Consider the following 21,856-nt stretch of genomic DNA (forward strand, 5'->3'; position numbering starts at 1 on the left):
ATCTAGTGCAAGTATGGTAACCACTAAACCATCACATGGACGACTACATATTACCTTATGTACAGATCCGTGGCGACCGACTTCACAGAAGTTCGAACACGTGTCCGCCTAGTGAGTAGTGTTATATAAAGCCGGAAGACGCTGGGTTTGTACCATAATTTTCGCAGTGTTACTATTCAACAATCTGAGCTTCTTTCTAAAACATCAGCAGACGTATAAATTTTAACTCAGCACCTTTGTTCGCAGGTATATTCAAAGGGGAGTTTTACCAGAGCAGTCAGTCAGCCCAGAGCAATCTCTTTCCGTTATTTACATAATTTGGTTAATTATTAACAGGAGATATGGCGATGCAACCTCTATATAACGAGCGCAGAAAAGTCAAAGGTCGTTTAGATTCAGTTGGCAGACCTGTCGGCAAAGGAAATGTTACACAGGGAAACCACAGCAGCAAAATAAAAGCTATGTACTCAGGACTTCTTAATAAAATTATGCTACTCCGTATTACTTGCGGGTTCACATTTCTTGGATATTCAAAAACTGTTGTCACCAGTGGCGGCTCGTGGGTATTGAATTAAGGGGGGCTGCATACAAAAATAAACCAAGCAACTTACTTTAATTAAAGATTAGTTCCATGCGCCTTATCTTGTAAGTTGTGTTTAAATGAGACAGGCTCATGTTAGTAGATTTACTGGCATTTAAAAGAATCTTGCGGACAAAATTCCGGCACACCAGCGACGCTGATATAATCCTTGCTGTTGCGAGTGTCGTTAAATAAACCATAATTTAATTTTTTATATGCAGATTTGAACTTTAGAAATATCTAACTGGCGATGTTGTAGTTGGTTGTATAACATATATACATGATACATCAATAAGTGAAAAAAATAACTGAGTCAGAAATTGAATTCAGGATCTTCAAGAGTACGCAGCAGGGCGCTTGCCTCTTTTATTGTGATGTCAGATGTTTCAGATTCCATTATGGTTTGAAAACATTCTAGCAATGGCTCCTTCTTCTCATGAACAACATTTACTGTTCTTATTTTAAATCCATCTTGTTGCCCCAGCTGATGGAATTGTCTTTGAAACACATTAATATAATACAGACTGTGTGGATATCGAGAGAGAAAGGGATACTGGATAAATTAGCAAAAAAATATGCGAGCCTTTGTGTTTTGTTTAGCGGCTCTTTCCATTATGATATTCAACTGATGGGCACTTAATTTCACATTTCTCCTGAATTGTTAAGGTACTGAACTGAATAGACTGTAAATATTGTACAGAATTAAACATTGTTGCACTTGTTATACTCACAACATTAAAGAAAATGTATTTAAAACTGCGCACAACTACAAACTGCTGCAAATTTTGCAGCGCCTGGAAACTCTGGATTCACGGCCAGGGGCAGCAGGGAGGAGGGGTAAAACTAACGCGCAAAGCATCCGAGACGAGACTGGCAGCTCCAGGGGAGGAAGTGGCTTCACCCTATAGTCCTTGTCTCTGGTTTCGCTCTGGCAGCACCAGGGGAGGAAGTGACTTCACTAACGATTGCGTGCATGTCATTGAGAGCGAAATTTTTTAAAAAAATTCGAGCCGCTAAATAGAGACTGTATAATAATTGTATTTCACAACATAAAACGAGACAAGAGCCACAAATGTCTGGGGGTGCTGCAGCTCCGCAGCCCCTCTTCGAAAGCCGCCCCTAGTTGTCACTAAATTACAAGACATTCAATATGGTTTAGCAGGAATTAACTCAAAAGTAACAGCATTTCTTATACTGTAATGTAAATGAACTCTACGATATAAGGGGTTGTTGGACAATAGCTTCATTTAGGTCAAATTTACGTAAATTCTTACTTAACAGATGAATTGCTGATTAATATTTGTTACTTATAATGAAACTAACATCTGTCCATTCTTATTATTATTATCTTTAATTTCTCTAAATAGATTTACAAAACCTCTAATGGCAATTACATTAATATTCTCATTATAGAAATAGAAATATATATATTCTCCCTGTAACATAGTCCTAGTAAGCTTATATTAAATTAATTTTCATCATTTTACTAGCTATCTCAAATATTAAATTAATTATAATTCATTGAATTAAATTAGCTCATAAATTAAGTTACTACTTTACCTTATAGATTTATCTAAATTTAAATAAATGTGTAGTGAAGATTATTGCTGGAGAACCTTTTAAGTGTAGTGAAAATATTTGTAATTTAAATTTATGTATTGTATTGATTAAGGCTGGTTGAGTGGAAGAGAAGGCCTTATGGCCTTAACTCTGCCAGCGAAAATAAAACATTATTATTATTATTATTATTATTATTATTATTATTATTATTATTATTATTATTATTATTACGATTGAGGATTATTCTAACTTAACTACATCAAACTGAGGAAAATGAGGCAAGAATTGTCTCATTCCATGTCAATAATTAGTCTAGACTAGAGTCCTGAGTTCCGAGTTCCGACACTTACAGTACGGTACAAATCTCCTGACGTTTTGGAACGTGTTTACTTATACGGCCATAGCCAGTATAGCAACAGTGTTGCGTGGCGGCGTACGGACATTCGTTGACGGCGCTTGTAAAAATAATACGTGCGCTAGGACAATTTCTTCGTGACAGGGTCTCTACGGTTGAATAACAATATTTTTTCTGAATATATATAGAAGCAAGAATCTCATTTCTATGCCAAGCGGTTCGCATTTTATGCGTCTTAATCCCGTCTCGGCTGATTCATAGTTTTTATGGTCTTCCACAAATGTTTACACAGCTGCGTGTCAATAAGAATTACAATTAACTGTAAACAGTGTCCATTCAGAAACATAAACATCCGATAAAAATAATTATGCAGCAAAAGCCGAGAATGCTATTTCGTTTTGTTTGCGTTGTGTGTTTGACGTACTTTGTGTGTTAGTCACAGAGATGGGCATCGTGCCTCACTTGAGAATTTGTGCCTCACTGACCTTCACAGAGCTTATCGCTCTGAGTGACATCATCTTCACAGTCCCCGTTCCTCCCTCACGTAGCTCCTGGGCGTAGGCAGGTTCTATATCAGTTTCATAAGCAATATCAGTGGTGGCATAATGGCATTATCAAAGCAGTGTGTACGCGTTAGAAAACGATTATTTCATGAGAAATGGGAGGAAGAGTTTTTTTTTTTTTGCTGTTTAGAAGGGGAGAACATACGATGTATGTTATGCTCGAAAATCCTATTAGGCATTAATAAATTTAATATACAACGACATTACTCCTTATGTCATAAAGAACATGCTGAATTAGAAGGTAAGACAAATTAAATGTTATTTTTCGTTCTATTCCGAAGAAAATTTATGATCTTACCATTTGCATAGTATACTAAATACGACATTATACCTTAACTACGCTGCATTAAAAGGTAGCCTACGAGGAATTAAATGTTGTTTGTACGTATTACTTCCAAAAGAAATTAAAAATATATATATCAAATGTGCGTAGAAAACGAAATATGATTTTCTGAAATTATTTTAGGTCAAGACCGTGCAAATCTATTAAGTAATCTTGAGAAACGCCAAAATATTCAAGAAAATAAATGTAGACAACGTGATGGAATATTATTGGCTAGTTACGCAATTTCTCGCCTGTGATTTAAATCAATTCAGTGACGGAGAGACAGTAAAGAGGTTTATGATTAAATCTGCCGAATTAATTTGCCAAATTGAATAAGAGTTGTCGAGTCTCTCACGTTAACCAAGCGCCTTAGCGATTACGATAAGGTGACGCAGGTCACAGCAGTTTATATTTCCCATCCTACTCTGCAGTCTCCTCTCCTAGTAAACAAACTATTTCAAATCGAGTGCCTCACGTAACCGAAAATGGTGCCCATGTATGTGTTATTGTGAAATCAATAATTCGTATATACAGTATATATATATATATATATATATATATATACAGTCAGTAAAAATTGTCTCCGTACAACCTACAATTTATTGCTTTTTACATAACAATAATATGTACATAAGTGTAAACAAAAAAAGCGCTGTTTCGTTTGTATAGATTATCCTGATGTATACTAATGGAATTATCTTACAACAGTATGAAAAATAAACAAACAAACTTGTAAATTACATCAAATGAAACTGAAAACCAAAAACATAATAAAAAAAAGTCTCTGTACACTACAGTTTATATGCAAATCACCAACCACTCTTCATTCAGTAGTCAGTCTGACCTCCTTTTGTTTTTATAGCATCCCTCATGCGTTTAGGCATTGTTTGTACTAGTTTTCTTGTTTTCTCTGGCTCAATGTTGCCCCCTTCTTCCAGAATTTTTTCCCTCAATTGTTGTTTGCTTCTTATCTTGTGTCTTTTCAGCCTTCGTTTCATTTCATCTCATAAATATTCAATGGCGGTTATGTCGGGGGATTGGGGAGGAGTATAGAGCTTATTATTATTATTATTATTATTATTATTATTATTATTATTATTATTATTATTATTATTTTTTTGTATTGTACAATAACCAGAGCTTCACATTTGAGGCAGTGTGTGTCTTGATGAAAGATAAATGTCTCACTGATGTTGAGTTTTTCAGCATTGTCGTGTAGGTTTTCCTTCAGGATGTTCAAATATTGTATCCAGTCCATAGTCCCATCCACAAAAACCAAATTTTCCAAATCTGCAGCACTCATGCAGCCCAAACAAAAAAACACCTCCTCCTTGCTTTACAGTAGGGCACAAATTCTTGCTCTGTAATTATTCACTTGGCTTTCTCCATACCATTGTCCTACCATCCGAACCACTGAAGATGATGACTGAATTCCAGAAGTCTTGCGGTTTGTTAACATGCTCCTATGCGGAAGCCATCTCTTCTGCTTGTTGACATTGCTCACACAGGGCTTCTTTCGGGCAACTTGGCCACGGTAACCTTCTTCTTTTATGACATTTCGTATAGTCTGAGATACCACCTCTATAATATAATCTTCTTTAACCATGGCCACCAGTCTCTGTGCAATTATTTTTGGATTTTCTCTGACGGATCTCAATACTGCCCGTCTATGGTTGGATTCCAGTTTCTTGGATCGTCCTGATCGACTTCTACTAACCAGTTATTGTGGTCATTGTACCTTTGAAACACATTATACAGAAAAGTCTTTTTTTTTACATGTTCTACTAATCTTTATCGACTGTCCCTCCTTTCTCAACTTAACAATTAACTCTCTAATTGGTATTGGTATTTCCATTATAGTCCCAAGTTTTGCTGCGTCTTATCTTACTACAGTCACAGGCAACTCTATATTTGACTCTGTAGCTTTCTGAACAACAACAAACAAAGGTTCTCTTACACCAGTGCTGTCCGCACGGGGACTTTATGTAGCCTACTCTCCTTTAGTTTTGAGTTGTGTTGTGTCGTGTTTACAAAAAATGTACAGAGGTAAATGCGCTGTTCTCTGTAGGTATTAACCGTAAACAGACTATTTTTACGTAATAATATTTATTTTTATTATACAGGGACATCATTTTATTTTTACTTCAATTTTTATTGTACCTAGTTCTTGAATGTACTTCACTCCCACCCCTTCTACTAAGGAAGTTCCAACTCCACACAGAACCAAGACCGCAGATAGTAAGCAGTACAGAGTTACTGAGTATAGTACGTTCCAGAAATATGTTCGCGTTTTCCAGTGACGAAAGAGCTTTCAATATTGAATCATATTTTCGCACGTCGCATCCCGATTTCCCCCACCTGCTTCTGCTCGCCCCTCTGTAATAGCTGGGCTGTCTTAGCTCTTTTCTGAAAACATTAATTTCTCTTAGGAATTGGAAGTTTACGTAATATTATACAGCTGTTTAATCTAACTTAAATAAAAGGGCCTCGTTAAGTAATTAACTGTCACGTGATTTCCTCCCTTTCTACAATCCTGCGGCATAACCACTTGTACGGACAGTAGATAGCATGTCTGAGTAATTTTACATTTTCAGGTCGGGCAGAAGTGAAGATTGAATTTACAGCACGTAGAGTAGGTACAGAATTATTTCACCATGAGTTACTAGTACGAAGGACGAAACTGGCAATTGGAATTAGATGCAATAGTCTAGAGTGCGATAATATGCACAGAAGAACTGAAGCCTGTATCGAAATGAACGGCCACCATTTTCAAAATTGTGTTTAAATATTCACATTATGTTATTTTTCAATTTAACTTCTTTCTCTATATTGTACGGTAATGTGCTGTAGACAGTATAATATACACTGCATAATGAATACGTTCGCATGGACAACTCACTTCGTGAGTAAAAAAACACTTATTCTTAATACAGTAGTGTACTTTGATTAAAGAAAAACCTAATGAAAATTATCAAACTCAAAATCGCGATATTTCCTAGTTTACGTAAATGGATGAACTACTTTTCTTCCTTCCTATACCTAGTAGAGTGATTTGTGTTTTACGCCAGTATCATCGAACTCCAGTCTTGGAGGGGGGAGCAAGCGGTGTTTCCGGATCTCTAAAGGTATAGACAGGTTACTATTAAAAATGTTAGTAAAATAAAATGATGTCCCTGTATTATTTAATCAGATTTTTTTCACAAATGTTAATATATGAGCCTGGTGTACGAAGACATTCGTTACTGACTGTATATGCAGAGAAATGCGAAAAGCGGAGACACAGGATGCTAAGAAATTGTTCGTCTCTCCTAGGAAACATATTAATTTACCTAAAAGAGTGGCGAATTTAAATGACTTCGAGAACATACCATTGACTTTTCTACTGGAATTGCAAACATCACATTGAAGGTATGATTTTTAATACAGTATTAATTATTATTGCATTACACCAACTCTGGGCCATAAGCTTGAAACGGTGGAACCAAAAAGGTTTGCTAGTATGGCCGTACCCATAGTTCATCTTTTTTTCCGGTGTGTTTATCAGTTGTTCTGTTCATATTATTACGATTACAAATTGTTTCGTATTGTGAATATTTAAAAAGTGCAGTCAAGTTCAGCAGCTGTCATAAGCTAATATTCTGTTCAGATCAACTGTAGAATATGTCCGTTGATATGTCCCCCTATGCTTTAACACAGTTTCCCAACTTTTTTGATTGACGACACACTTTACTGAACGCCCACGATATCGCGACACACTTATTTGTTTTTGTTAATAATATAATATAATAACAACCAGTGCTTTTCTTCTGGAGAAAAAATGGTGGAACTCTGTGTAGAATATTTTATAGCGAACGGGGATACTGTTCACTGAACGGGAATTTTGTCGTTTTTAAGCTCCTTTTCTTCCAACTAAGATTTTCAAGGTCTAAGCGGAATTTAAAGAAAAATTATATTTAAAACATAGTTATTCACACTTATTTCGGTTTAATGATGAAAAATGCAAGAAAAAGGTACCAGAACGCCGTTCAAGCACGTTTCGCCAGTATAAAGCACTGATAGCTTCTTTGTAATGTCGGGCATCCAGTGTTGTAGATAGATCGATGTTAACATGCAATCGAAAACTCTTAAAAAAAAAAAAAAAAAAAAAAAAAACAAGCAGCAACTTGAGTGGCATTAGAAAAAAAAAGACAAAGATATGTGTCAAAAATCCCAACCTATCTATGTTCGATGTCGGATAAAAGATTTCTGTTATCGTTTTTGAAAACTCACCTATTTAAATTAATGTGAAGTCTGCGCTTGGTGTGTTGCACAGAGTTTCTCTATACGTGGTCTTATGGTTGACAGACCAACACATAAATCATCTTCAAGATACAACAGTCTGTTTTGTTCAGATTTCACTATTTCCACGGCAGAAAATGCTCATTCACACAATTATAACGACTGTTTGACAAAATATTTCCGCGTATAAGACACTCGGGATTTTGTTTATTTTCATCACCACGCGACGTAAAACCATATTGCAAGTATTTAGCACTTCGCACGTTTTTGTGAACCCTGAAGGGAATTTTCGTTCACATTATTTGAATTAGCGCTGCTGTCATCTAACCCAGAATTTGAGTCAGATTGTCTTTATCGAATTAAAAATTTGTCCATGATAAAATCTAGATAAAGCATTTTTGATAAAACATTCGCACTATCACTCGCTCACATGTATGGGTATATACTGAAACTGACTAATATGTTCTGACGATTCTAAACTTCGTTTATTACTAAGTGGGAAGAGTAAACGAATACTAAGCATTGTTGCAGTGTTCACTTTCATTCGAATTATCGCCAGGCAGAAAAATTACACTGACCATTGCTCCAGGTGTTCACGTTTCATTGGTAAATTCTGTCTCAAAATAAAATATACCATACCAAAGACTTCGTTGTAAATATAAAAAAATGCGTTGTAAAGAGACTTTCTGGATGGCATAAAATTTACTTTTCAATTTCAAAATTTTGCGACACACTCCACGGGGCTGCGCGACACACCGTTTGGGAACCCCTGCTTTAACATATGAAGGAGTGCAAACATCCTTCTTGATAAAAGAAAGAATGTGGAAATGAAATGTTCAGTCTGTGTCCCAACCGTGACACTTTTAATAAATATACAGTGAAATGTACATTTATATAATAATATGCTAATACTCCTGTTACCTACACATTCATTCTAAATCGTTTACGTATGACCGAAACCAATAGTAGCCATAGAGCGTATTCCGAATCTCAGCGTTGATCAATCTGATGGCATCACGGTGTTTCGAATTTCAACGATGACGTCACTGAAGCTCCACCGGTGTCGCACCGGCTCCATCAGTTTGCAGAGATGGTAGCAGTATCCATCAGTGAATCTGATTGGTTCTTGTATAGGGAGGGAATTAGCAGACAAATGACATTGTGCACTGTTGTGTCATGGCGGTGTGTTCTGCTGTATGTTTATAATGAGCACAACGTAAAAACAATATGTTAATGGCTTATGAGCGAACATGTCAACGGACCAATTATTACTAATGGTTCAAGAAATAAATTGTTTATGCTCTTTTTCCTTTGAATGAGATGATAGTACGGAAATTTCGCAAAATCTTGCTAGCGTAGCACAGACAACAACTTGTACAGCCGCCATGATAGCATCGAACCTTCCAGCAGTTTTGTTCCTATTTCGCTGCAGCGTGACGTCATTGATGTCCACCGGTCCGGTGAGATTCGGAATACGCTGATTGATTATTCGGTGATTGGCGGTACTTCGCGGAGGATTATGGGACATAAATGGTGAAGTTTGACGTCATATGCGTCGCACCGATTTCAAGCATTTGGCTTGGATTGCTCTATCTTCTCAGCATTACACTGCTCTGTTATTGTTATTGTTTGCACGTTATTGGCTCTCGCGAAACGTCAGGATATTTGGACTACATTGTGGAGTCTCCAAGCAATCAGCAACAGTGTAGGTATGTATGGAGTATTGGTCGGTAGCATCCGACCCTTCTTGCACAGTCAAATCTACCTTTCATTCAATACTCGAAAACAAAACAAAACTAGACGCTCAGTGCTCTAATAGAAAAATTTGTAGGGGACATGTCATTAGGAAAGAACAAAATATATTTTAGGCTTATCATAAACAAGGAAAAATGTTTCATTTGAAACATATAAAATGTTTACATTCATTCATTGTAATGTGCAGAGATTCATAAAGCACGCAGTCAATATAATTTGTTTTGAGTTTGTACTGAGATTTATGTTTTTTTTTTTTTTCAATTGTCAATTGGAATTTTTAATTAGATCTAAAGCATTTAGATGCGTTTTACTTATTACAAAAATCAATGATAGTAGAATCCCAGGAGCCAGGTAGTCATGGCGACTAAAAGCGTTTGTGGCGCCTGCATTTTTTTTATTGCATTAAAATTATTAAAGACTTCGATTTCTTTTATGTCACTGCAACTTATACATAATATTAATAAAAGGGTTGCAGGAAGAAATTAGAATGTGGTTTTTAGATTAATATTGTTTCATTTCTCGCAAATCTCAAGATTTGTCACTGCATAGCTTGAGTGAAGAGCACAGAGCGACTGTGTGAGCGTATGTTTACATCACATAGGTTAGATATTTAATACAATTTAAATCAGTCATGTCAATTGATGCCCATATGCGCAGGCACGCTCTTTAGAGTTCAGAAGAGCCTGAGCGGTTTGTAATGGAAATGAAAGAGACAGACGAAAGATGTAGTATATGCCGCTTGGTCGAGGTATATACAGGGATGGCCAGCACTATTTCAATGGATAATGGGAAGAGAACTTATTAAAATTGTGTCCATATTAATTTTTATATTTGTCTGAGAAGTGTAAGTGCATTATAAGAATGTAAGTTTTAATTTTAATGCTCATTTTTCACAAGTTTGCGTTTTTGTTCAAAATGAATATTTTCTAAACTTTCTTACAGAAGAGTGAAATTTTCAGATATGTTTATTTAGTAGCCTTACAGGTACTGAAACAATGTTTTCGTAAATCTAATATATTGTAAATACGTAATATTGAAGATAGTGTATTGAAAATTTTAAAAATATTTGCACGGAAAATGTTTTTGTAAGGAAATTAATTAACAAAGCAACTACTGTTACATCATAAACAAAAGATATGTGCCCATGTGTTGTAAAACCGTCAGCTCGATAGCTTCAGCAGATTTCGAGAAAATAATTTAATATTCTGATGAAAGGAAGTTGAGCACCAATACCATCTTAAAAGCATAATGTGATAAGAGTTTTGTTATGTAATATTAGTTACAGTTAAAAAATATACCTAGGTAACTTTGCTTTGTACTATAATATTGTTTTGATTGGGTTATTGATTAAGTTACTTTTATAAGGCTAAAGATACCATCAATATCAATTCCAAGTTACCATGTCATACTCAATCTCTTTCTTTGGAACATCACTTTCTTTAGGAATGATGTATTTCATTCACTTAGTATTGTACAATTGTACTTACTTACTGGCTTCTAAGGAACCCGGAGGTTCATTGCCGCCCTCACATAAGCCCGCCATTGGTCCCTATCCTGTGCAAGAGTAATCCAGTCTCTATCATCATATCCAACCTCCCTCAAATCCATTTTAATATTATCCTCCCATCTAAGTCTTGGCCTTCCCAAAGATCTTTTTCCCTCCGGCCTCCCAACTAACACTCTATACGCATTTCTGGATTCGCCCATACGTGCTAGGCCTACATGCCCTGCCCATCTCAAACGTCTGGATTTAATGTTCCTAATTATGTCAGGTGAAGAATACAATGCGTGCAGCTCTGCGTTGTGTAACTTTCTCCATTCTCCTGTAACTTCATCCCTCTTAACCCCAAATATTTTCCTAAGAACCTAGTATAATTGTACTACTATGGAATTTATGTGAATATTCCTTCTTAACTCTTTATTATGTTATTAACATTTAAAACACAAGTGCAATATTAAGAAATTGGTGTTAGTACTTTTGTTTTACAGACAATATATGAAATATCAAACAGGAAATAGCGACATAAAATTTCACGTTCCGTTTGAAGTTTGTGCACCACTGTTTTCTTAATCCAACAGCTGCTTATTCATATACATAATTCTTCCTCCTTCCATACCTAGCGCTTATGCCCGCACACGACGTCAAAGTCAGAAAAATGCGCTTGCTTTGACATCACTGTTTAAGTTAATATAGTTCAGTAAATGAATCTTTATCCGAACTCTATGGTTTTCTCATTGCATGTGTGGGCAAAATGTGCTGGCTCCTGAAAGTTTTGGAGTTTTGTCTGTACCTGCAAAAATAATATTTTATTGCATATAAGCTGCCCTTAAATAAATACTTCGTTATTATTGTTATTAAACCCAAATTAGATTTTGTACATGCGTACCATTCGTGTTGTTCACAGACTTATACACAGAGGTACACGAATAGATATAAGTATACACACAGTATCCGAGTGCGGGGAGCTGTTACAGTGTAGATTGAGCTGTTTTGGCTTGCAGTGCTCTCCTTACCCAGCGAAGCTAGTTATGGTCGTCGTATACCTAACTTGTATTGAAAGTGACCAAATGCAGGGCCCTAATAATTCCCAAAAACTAATTCGAAAATTAACACAACTGAATTAAAATAAAATTGTATTATTGAAAGTGTAAAATATAGAAACATTAGGGGAAAGGATTATAGATTAGGAAACGATGGCTAGGGTCGGCTTACGAACGACCCTTCAGCACGTCGGTCTGTTGTACACCCCGAATTATGGGATGAATGAGGATGACGTGTACCAGCCCACCGGCCGCATGAGACGCCTCATCCGCTCACCCAATGAGCCCCCTACACTCCCCGCCCTAAGTTCATACCGCTAAGGTAACCAAGCAGCACAGGATCCATTCCAAGGCCCTTCCAAGGTGTCGAAGCACCCTTGGAAGTGCTCTTAAGGAATGAATGCTGGCAGAGATATTGCAGAAGGCTTAGAACCCAGAAACGGTTTCAGGGAGGACGCCCCTCCCATAGAGGAAGGGAAATGTACCGTAGCAATGAAAATTCGAACCGGCATTTGCCTGAGAAACCACAGAAAAACCACAACCAGGTTGGTCGGTCCGGAGATTTGTTCCGCCACCTCGTGCAGTATAAAGACATTAAATTGCATAAAATGTTGGAAGAACTATCTTTAGTACAACAGTAATAAATTTAACATCAATTCTTTAACCCTATGTGCTCTTTCAGTTGTCCGATTTATTACTTAATTTTTTTAATAAACCAACATTACACTACCGAATGCGGGTTTCCATGTACATGTGGTTAGTACGAGCAGGATCACCGCCTAGAGGACACAGGACAGCCACGAGACAAGGGGCACATACATATAAAAATAAATTTCTTTGTTAAGAACAATGGAATCGAACTTGAGCTGCCTTGTCTGGAAGCGCGAAAGTTAGTGGATGATTACAATTATTCCAAATTTTTCCGCAGTTGTGGCTCTGTGGATAGCGCACGCGATCTCCAACCCAGCGGTTCGTGGTTCGATTCCCGACATAGGTGGAGATTTATCTTCATTCCCTGGGAATTCGTTCTTTTGGGCGAAATTTGAACACGTATAAACACCATCGCTAACACGAGAAATGTCATGAACTCACTCTAAAGTAGCCGTGAAAGAAACATTAAGAAAATGATGTGAGCTGTACTATGCCCGGTGCCCACCCATCCTTATCAAATACTGTCGTTACTTGGTATATAGGAGAAATTCATCAAGCAGGCGGAATGCTATGCTATAATAAAAGTTCTAACATAATATAGTATTGCGCTGCAACTTATGGAGATCGTATTACACAAAGCGATTACGTATTGCGCCAGGCTATTTTTATAGTGCGTTTTGAAACGTTATTTTCCGATACAAATTCATAACAAACTTTCACGACCTCGTGAATTCTTCAAGAGGGCCACTCTGCTGTACCCATATCTACATTTTATGTCAATGATTTTAGTTTTATAACTTTTGAAGCATTTTTTCCGCCATAAATACAATTTAAGGATTTTTTTATTTTTGGAAATACATACATCAACAAACTTCTAGCAGATACAATGGTAATGCATTCATTAAAAATATTTGTTAAAATTCAATTACATTCAACGTAAATAGTTTGTTGTTTAAAATTCAGATGAGGATGATGATGATGATGATGATGATAATGATAGACTAATAATAATAATAATAAATAGATAATTAAAAAAGTCACAAGAACCAGTTCAACGGATGATTTATGATTTCTGTGTGCGTGCGTGCGTGAGTGTGTGTGTGTGTCCAATGCCTATCCATTATATACGGATGCATTAAAAACCGGCGTATCTCTAAAATCGATTTTTTTAAGTTATGCCTATTCGTATGCTAGGCGAATGATATGGACAATAAACATTCCACTACTGTTTTTATAAACTAGTCTAATAAGATGGATTTTTGTGAATAACTGTAATTTATTCTTTAATGAAAATTATTATTAAATCTGAATTGATTAAGAAAATTGAAGCAGCTTCACTTATTGCAAATAAATAAGTTAGTCTCTCTCTCTCTCTCTGCATTAAACCATAATGTAATGTTAAGAGGACAAGTAAAGAATTGCTTTCCGCCACAGACAAATTAACAATTAACTGGTATACAGTATAAGCACAGTCTTCTATATACAGTCGCGAAGCTTGAGGTGATTTTTTGCAAATCTCGTGATAAAGCGCTCCAAGCGGTTAGCAACTAGAAACAATAGACTGTCCACGGTCGACTTCGGACTGTGTCGTATTTCCATCGAGTGCTAGCTCGTTGCGTATTTCACATTGATGCTTGTGAAATGTTCGTTATTGGTTGTAATGAAAATGTTAATGGCTAAAATACAATAATTGGAATAATTATATTTTACTAGAGACGTAGAAAAATTAAGTTTGTTTTAATGAAATTTAATGATTACGTTTTATTTTCAATTCTGGTGGGATAATTATTGCTTAGGCCTACTTTTTTTTTCAAAGGATATGTTTTTAATTATAGCTGTTAATTTGTTGTTATTTTTATTTGTTACTTTACCAGAGACGTAGAAAAAGTCTGTTACAATAAAATTTATTGATCACGTTTTATTTCCAATTCTGGTATGATTATTATTGCTTAACCTCATCCCACTTTAACTACGTAAGCCTACACTACAAGTACCGGTACACGTAAGTTACTCCATTAATTCATATTTCCATTATTATTGTTGTAAAGGGAAATGCAAATTAATATTTATTGGTTTCATAGTTAATTATCGCTATAATCTTGAATGAGTGAAGCGATTATAGTAAATTTCAGTTCGTTTTGCACAAACAAAAATAATATTAACCTATTTCTTGCAGGTATCTTCGAGTTTATGGTGGAATTTAATATACTTCATTAAAATAATAAATTAACTTTATGCATTTAATATTTCAATAATGGAAGAAAGGTGTTAATATTTCCAAAAGAACACAACGAAAGTGTAACATATTTTGTCATCTACTAGGAGAGAGATCTGCGACGAGGAGGCGATAGTAGCGATCCTAGTGGTGGGCAACTACCCATGTTTGCATTTTTACTACATATTGAGCTTCGCGACTGTATATAGTAGACTGTGGTATAAGCACATGAGAATATCCCGTAAATGTCGTTGTTATTTATACCTCTGTACATGAGTAATGCCTAACTTGTATTAACTTTCTATAGCACATGTATTGTACAGTAGTGGCAAAAAAACCGGACCGACCCTTGTAGCTGATTTCAAAGCCTTTTTCACTCCAGAACACGATCGACTGGGAACTAAGACTTTCATGGTTCGAATCCTACCTGGGAAGGAAACTTTTTTTTCTTTATTCAAATTTATTCCCAATACTTTTCGATTGCTGGTAAAATTCATGTTATGGGAATAATAACTTAATTAAGTATGAAAATATCGCTGCAATCGAAAAGTATTGGGAATCAATTTGAATAAGGAACAAAAAAAATTTCCTTCCCAGGCAGGATTCGAAGCACGAAAATCTTTGTTACCAGTCTATCGTGTTCTGAGTGAACAAGGCTCTGAAATCAGCTACAAGAGTCGGTCCGGTTTTTTTTTTTTTTTTGCCACTTCTGTATATGCTTCTGTTTCTCATCCATGTCGAAGCACAACTCAATAACATTATTTCCGTAGGCTATGCAAAATATGTGAGGTCCATATTACACGAATGTAATTTCTGACATGAACATGAAATATACAGTACATATACATATATAACAACATTATTTAGAAAAATAGATTGCAATCCCACCATGGATTATAATAAACTCTTCCAAGTAGATGATATACTAGATATACAGTATATCATGCGGGCTCCCCTTGCCTGTAGGAATTGATTCGTTCATACTGTTGAATATTTTATCGGATGTTTCCATGGCAACCGAGGTTGTACCACAAAATCCTTTCATTTTTGTTCTGTTAGTGTAGGCAGCCTGGATGTTACACATAAAAATATTATTATTTACATTAATTACCAATTTTTGAAGCTGAAGATGAAAGAAAGAGCAAGACAAAAGGAAGGGGAACAGGAACGAGACGGAAAAGAAATAAACACAAAATAACAAGAAAAGGTATGAACGTTCGAAAAGAAAAATGAAAATAACAATTACAAATGAAACAAGAAGGAAAATAGCAAGAGAACGAACAAGAACAAAAGGAAAAAAGAAAATAACAAGCTCGAAAGCAGCAATAGGAATAGCAACTATTACAACAGAACAAGAACGAAAAGAATAGGAATAACAATTACAATAGAACAAAAAGGGAAAGAACAAGACGAAAGTAGTCATAGGAATAACGATAACGAATGTAATAATAACAAAAAGGACAAGGGATAGATCAAGGTCGAAAGGAACAAAAAGAATAACAATTATAATGAAAGAAGAAGGGAAAGAACAAAAACGAAAGTAGTAGTAGGAATAATGATAACGAATGGAATAATAGCGAAAAGAACAAGAGATAGGACAAGGCAGGAAGGAGCAATAGGAATAACAATTATAATGGAACAAGGACAAAAAAGAGAGAAAAAAATAAGTACGAAAAGGACAAGGGATAGAACAAGGTCGAGAGGAGCAATAGGAATAACAATTATAATGGAACAATGACGAAAAAGGTAAGATAAAATAAGTACGAAACGGACAAGGGATAGAACAAGGTTGAAAGGAGCAACAGGAATAACAATTATAATGGAACAAGGACGAACAAAGAGAGAGAAAATAAGTACGAAACGGAAAAAGGGATAGAACAAGGTCGAAAGGAGCAACAGGTATAACAATTATAATGGAACAAGGGCAAAAAAAAAAAGAGAGAAAAAATAAGTACGAAAAGAACAACGTATAGAACAGGTCCGAAAGGAGCAATAGGAATAACAATTACGATTGGGACAGGAATGTACAGAACAAGGGGGGGGGAAGAAGAACGAATGGAGCAATAGGAATAACAATTACGACTGAGACACGAATGTGCAGAACAAGGGGAAAAAGAAGGACGAATGGAGCAATAGGAATAACAATTACGAGTGAGACAGAAATGTGCAGAACAAGGGGAAAAAGAAGGACGAATGGAGCAATAGGAATAACAATTACGAGTGAGACAGGAATGTGCAGAACAAGGGGGAAAAGAAGGACGAATGGAGCAATAGGAATAACAATTACGATTGGGACAGGAATGTACAGAACAAGGGTGGGGGGAAGAAGAACGAATGGAGCAATAGGAATAACAATTACGACTGAGACAGGAATGTGCAGAACAAGGGGAAAAAGAAGGACGAATGGAGCAATAGGAATAACAATTACGAGTGAGACAGGAATGTGCAGAACAAGGGGAAAAAGAAGGACGAATGGAGCAATTGGAATAACAATTACGAGTGAGACAGGAATGTGCAGAACAAGGGGAAAAAGAAGGACGAATGGAGCAATAGGAATAACAATTACGACTGAGACAGGAATGTGCAGAACAAGGGGAAAAAGAAGGACGAATGGAGCAATAGGAATAACAATTACGATTGAGACAGGAATGTGCAGAACAAGGGGAAAAAGAAGGACGAATGGAGCAATAGGAATAACAATTACGATTGGGACAGGAATGTACAGAACAAGGGGGGGGGAAGAAGAACGAATGGAGCAATAGGAATAACAATTACGACTGAGACAGGAATGTGCAGAACAAGGGGAAAAAGAAGGACGAATGGAGCAATAGGAATAACAATTACGAGTGAGACAGGAATGTGCAGAACAAGGGGAAAAAGAACGAATGGAGCAATAGGAATAACAATTACGAGTGAGACAGGAATGTGCAGAACAAGGGGAAAAAGGACGAATGGAGCAATAGGAATAACAATTACGAGTGAGACAGGAATGTGCAGAACAAGGGGAAAAAGAAGGACGAATGGAGCAATAGGAATAACAATTACGACTGGGACAGGAATGTGCAGAACAAGGGGAAAAAGAAGGACGAATGGAGCAATAGGAATAACAATTACGAGTGAGACAGGAATGTGCAGAACAAGGGGAAAAAGAAGAACGAATGGAGCAATAGGAATAACAATTACGATTGGGACAGGAATGTACAGAACAAGGGGGGGGAAGAAGAACGAATGGAGCAATAGGAATAACAATTACGACTGAGACAGGAATGTGCAGAACAAGGGGAAAAAGAAGGACGAATGGAGCAATAGGAATAACAATTACGAGTGAGACAGGAATGTGCAGAACAAGGGGAAAAAGGACGAATGGAGCAATAGGAATAACAATTACGAGTGAGACAGGAATGTGCAGAACAAGGGGAAAAAGAAGGACGAATGGAGCAATAGGAATAACAATTACGATTGGGACAGGAATGTACAGAACAAGGGGGGGGGGAGAAGAACGAATGGAGCAATAGGTATAACAATTACGACTGAGACAGGAATGTGCAGAACAAGGGAAAAAGAAGAACGAATGGAGCAATAGGAATAACAATTACGATTGGGACAGGAATGTACAGAACTAGGGGGAAAAAGAAGAACGAATGGAGCAATAGGAATAACAATTACGACTAAGACAGGAATGTGCAGAACAAGAGGAAAAAGAAGGACGAATGGAGCAATAGGAATAACAATTACGAGTGAGACAGGAATGTGCAGAATAAGGGGAAAAAGAAGGACGAATGGAGCAATAGGAATAACAATTACGATTGGGACAGGAATGTACAGAACTAGGGGGAAAAAGAAGAACGAATGAAGCAATAGGAATTACAATTACGTTGGGACAGGAATGTACAGAAGTAGGGAGAAAAGAAGAACGAATGGAGCAATAGGAATAACAATTACGACTGAGACAGGAATGTGCAGAACAAGGGGAAAAAGAAGGACGAATGGAGCAATAGGAATAACAATTACGATTGGGACAGGAATGTACAGACCTAGGGGGAAAAGGAAGAACGAATGGAGCAATAGGAATAACAATTACGATTGGGACAGGAATGTACAGAACTAGGGGAAAAAGAAGACCGAATGGAGCAATAGGAATAACAATTACGATTGAGACAGGAATGTACAGAACAAGGGAAAAAAGAAGGACGAATGGAGCAATAGGAATAACAATTACGATTGGGACAGGAATGTGCAGAACAAGGGGAAAAAGAAGAACGAATGGAGCAATAGGAATAACAATTACGACTGGGACAGGAATGTGCAGAACAAGGGGAAAAAGAAGGACGAATGGAGCAATAGGAATAACAATTACGAGTGAGACAGGAATGTGCAGAACAAGGGGAAAAAGAAGAACGAATGGAGCAATAGGAATAACAATTACGATTGGGACAGGAATGTACAGAACAAGGGGGGGGAAGAAGAACGAATGGAGCAATAGGAATAACAATTACGACTGAGACAGGAATGTGCAGAACAAGGGGAAAAAGAAGGACGAATGGAGCAATAGGAATAACAATTACGAGTGAGACAGGAATGTGCAGAACAAGGGGAAAAAGGATGAATGGAGCAATAGGAATAACAATTACGAGTGAGACAGGAATGTGCAGAACAAGGGGAAAAAGAAGGACGAATGGAGCAATAGGAATAACAATTACGATTGGGACAGGAATGTACAGAACAAGGGGGGGGGAGAAGAACGAATGGAGCAATAGGTATAACAATTACGACTGAGACAGGAATGTGCAGAACAAGGGAAAAAGAAGAACGAATGGAGCAATAGGAATAACAATTACGATTGGGACAGGAATGCACAGAACTAGGGGGAAAAAGAAGAACGAATGGAGCAATAGGAATAACAATTACGACTAAGACAGGAATGTGCAGAACAAGAGGAAAAAGAAGGACGAATGGAGCAATAGGAATAACAATTACGAGTGAGACAGGAATGTGCAGAATAAGGGGAAAAAGAAGGACGAATGGAGCAATAGGAATAACAATTACGATTGGGACAGGAATGTACAGAACTAGGGGGAAAAAGAAGAACGAATGAAGCAATAGGAATTACAATTACGTTGGGACAGGAATGTACAGAAGTAGGGAGAAAAGAAGAACGAATGGAGCAATAGGAATAACAATTACGACTGAGACAGGAATGTGCAGAACAAGGGGAAAAAGAAGGACGAATGGAGCAATAGGAATAACAATTACGATTGGGACAGGAATGTACAGACCTAGGGGGAAAAGGAAGAACGAATGGAGCAATAGGAATAACAATTACGATTGGGACAGGAATGTACAGAACTAGGGGAAAAAGAAGACCGAATGGAGCAATAGGAATAACAATTACGATTGAGACAGGAATGTACAGAACAAGGGAAAAAAGAAGGACGAATGGAGCAATAGGAATAACAATTACGATTGGGACAGGAATGTGCAGAACAAGGGGAAAAAGAAGAACGAATGGAGCAATAGGAATAACAATTACGATTGGGACAGGAATGTACAGACCTAGGGGGAAAAGGAAGAACGAATGGAGCAATAGGAATAACAATTACGATTGAGACAGGAATGTGCAGAACAAGGGAAAAAAGAAGGACGAATGGAGCAATAGGAATAACAATTACGACTGAGACAGGAATGTGCAGAACAAGGGGAAAAAGGACGAATGGAGCAATAGGAATAACAATTACGAGTGAGACAGGAATGTGCAGAACAAGGGGAAAAAGAAGAACGAATGGAGCAATAGGAATAACAATTACGTTTGGGACAGGAATGTACAGATCTAGGGGGAAAAGGAAGAACGAATGGAGCAATAGGAATAACAATTACGAGTGAGACAGGAATGTGCAGAACAAGGGGAAAAAGGACGAATGGAGCAATAGGAATAACAATTACGATTGGGACAGGAATGTACAGAACTAGGGGAAAAAGAAGAACGAATGGAGCAATAGGAATAACAATTACGATTGAGTCAGGAATGTGCAGAACAAGGGAAAAAAGGACGAATGGAGCAATAGGAATAACAATTACGATTGGGACAGGAATGTGCAGAACTAGGGGAAAAAGGACGAATGGAGCAATAGGAATAACAATTACGATTGAGACAGGAATGTGCAGAACAAGGGAAAAAAGGACGAATGGAGCAATAGGAATAACAATTACGATTGGGACAGGAATGTACAGGACTAGGGGAAAAAGAAGAACGAATGGAGCAATAGGAATAACAATTACGATTGAGTCAGGAATGTGCAGAACAAGGGAAAAAAGAAGGACGAATGGAGCAATAGGAATAACAATTACGATTGGGACAGGAATGTGCAGAACTAGGGGAAAAAGGACGAATGGAGCAATAGGAATAACAATTACGATTGGGACAGGAATGTACAGAACTAGGGTGAAAAAGAAGAACAAATGGAGCAATAGGAATAACAATTACGATTGAGACAGGAATGTGCAGAACAAGGGAAAAAAGAAGGACGAATGGAGCAATAGAAATAACAATTACGATTGGGACAGGAATGTACAGAACTAGGTGGTGGAAGAAGAATGAATGGAGCAATTGGAATAACAATTACGATTGAGACAGGAATGTACAGAACAATGAGAAAAAGAAGGACGAATGGAGCAATAGGAATAAGAATTACAATTGGGACAAGAACGAAAAGAGCTAGAGGAAAAACTAGAATGGAATGAATAAAAGAAAGTACAAGAAATAAAAGAACAAGAGCAAACATAGAAGAAACAAAAGGAAGAACAATAATCAGAAGAGCAAGAGGAATAATATCAAGGAAATAATCAGAAAGTACAATGAGGTGGCCAAAATGTCATGAACGACGAGAACAAGAGAAAACGACATGTATTTACAAAAGAAAAGATGTAAGAGAAAGGAGGAAATAAGAAAGAAAAAGGAAAGAACGGAACCAAGAGAAACGAATAAAGCAAGATGAAAAAATATATTTATATTAAAGGTGTTATGTAAGTGCGAGAT

The 21,856-nt window shown here is 36.9% G+C and overlaps 1 protein-coding gene across 10 annotated transcripts in view; it reads right to left on the reverse strand.

Annotated features, from left to right (window-relative positions):
- LOC138705188 (band 7 protein AGAP004871-like) overlaps positions 1-21,856 on the reverse strand; it is a 683,889-nt gene that overhangs the window by 322,687 nt on the left and 339,346 nt on the right. The gene's annotated exons all lie outside the window — the stretch shown is intronic.

The sequence above is a fragment of the Periplaneta americana genome, chromosome 8, assembly GCF_040183065.1.
Source record: "Periplaneta americana isolate PAMFEO1 chromosome 8, P.americana_PAMFEO1_priV1, whole genome shotgun sequence".
NCBI lineage: Eukaryota > Metazoa > Arthropoda > Insecta > Blattodea > Blattidae > Periplaneta > Periplaneta americana.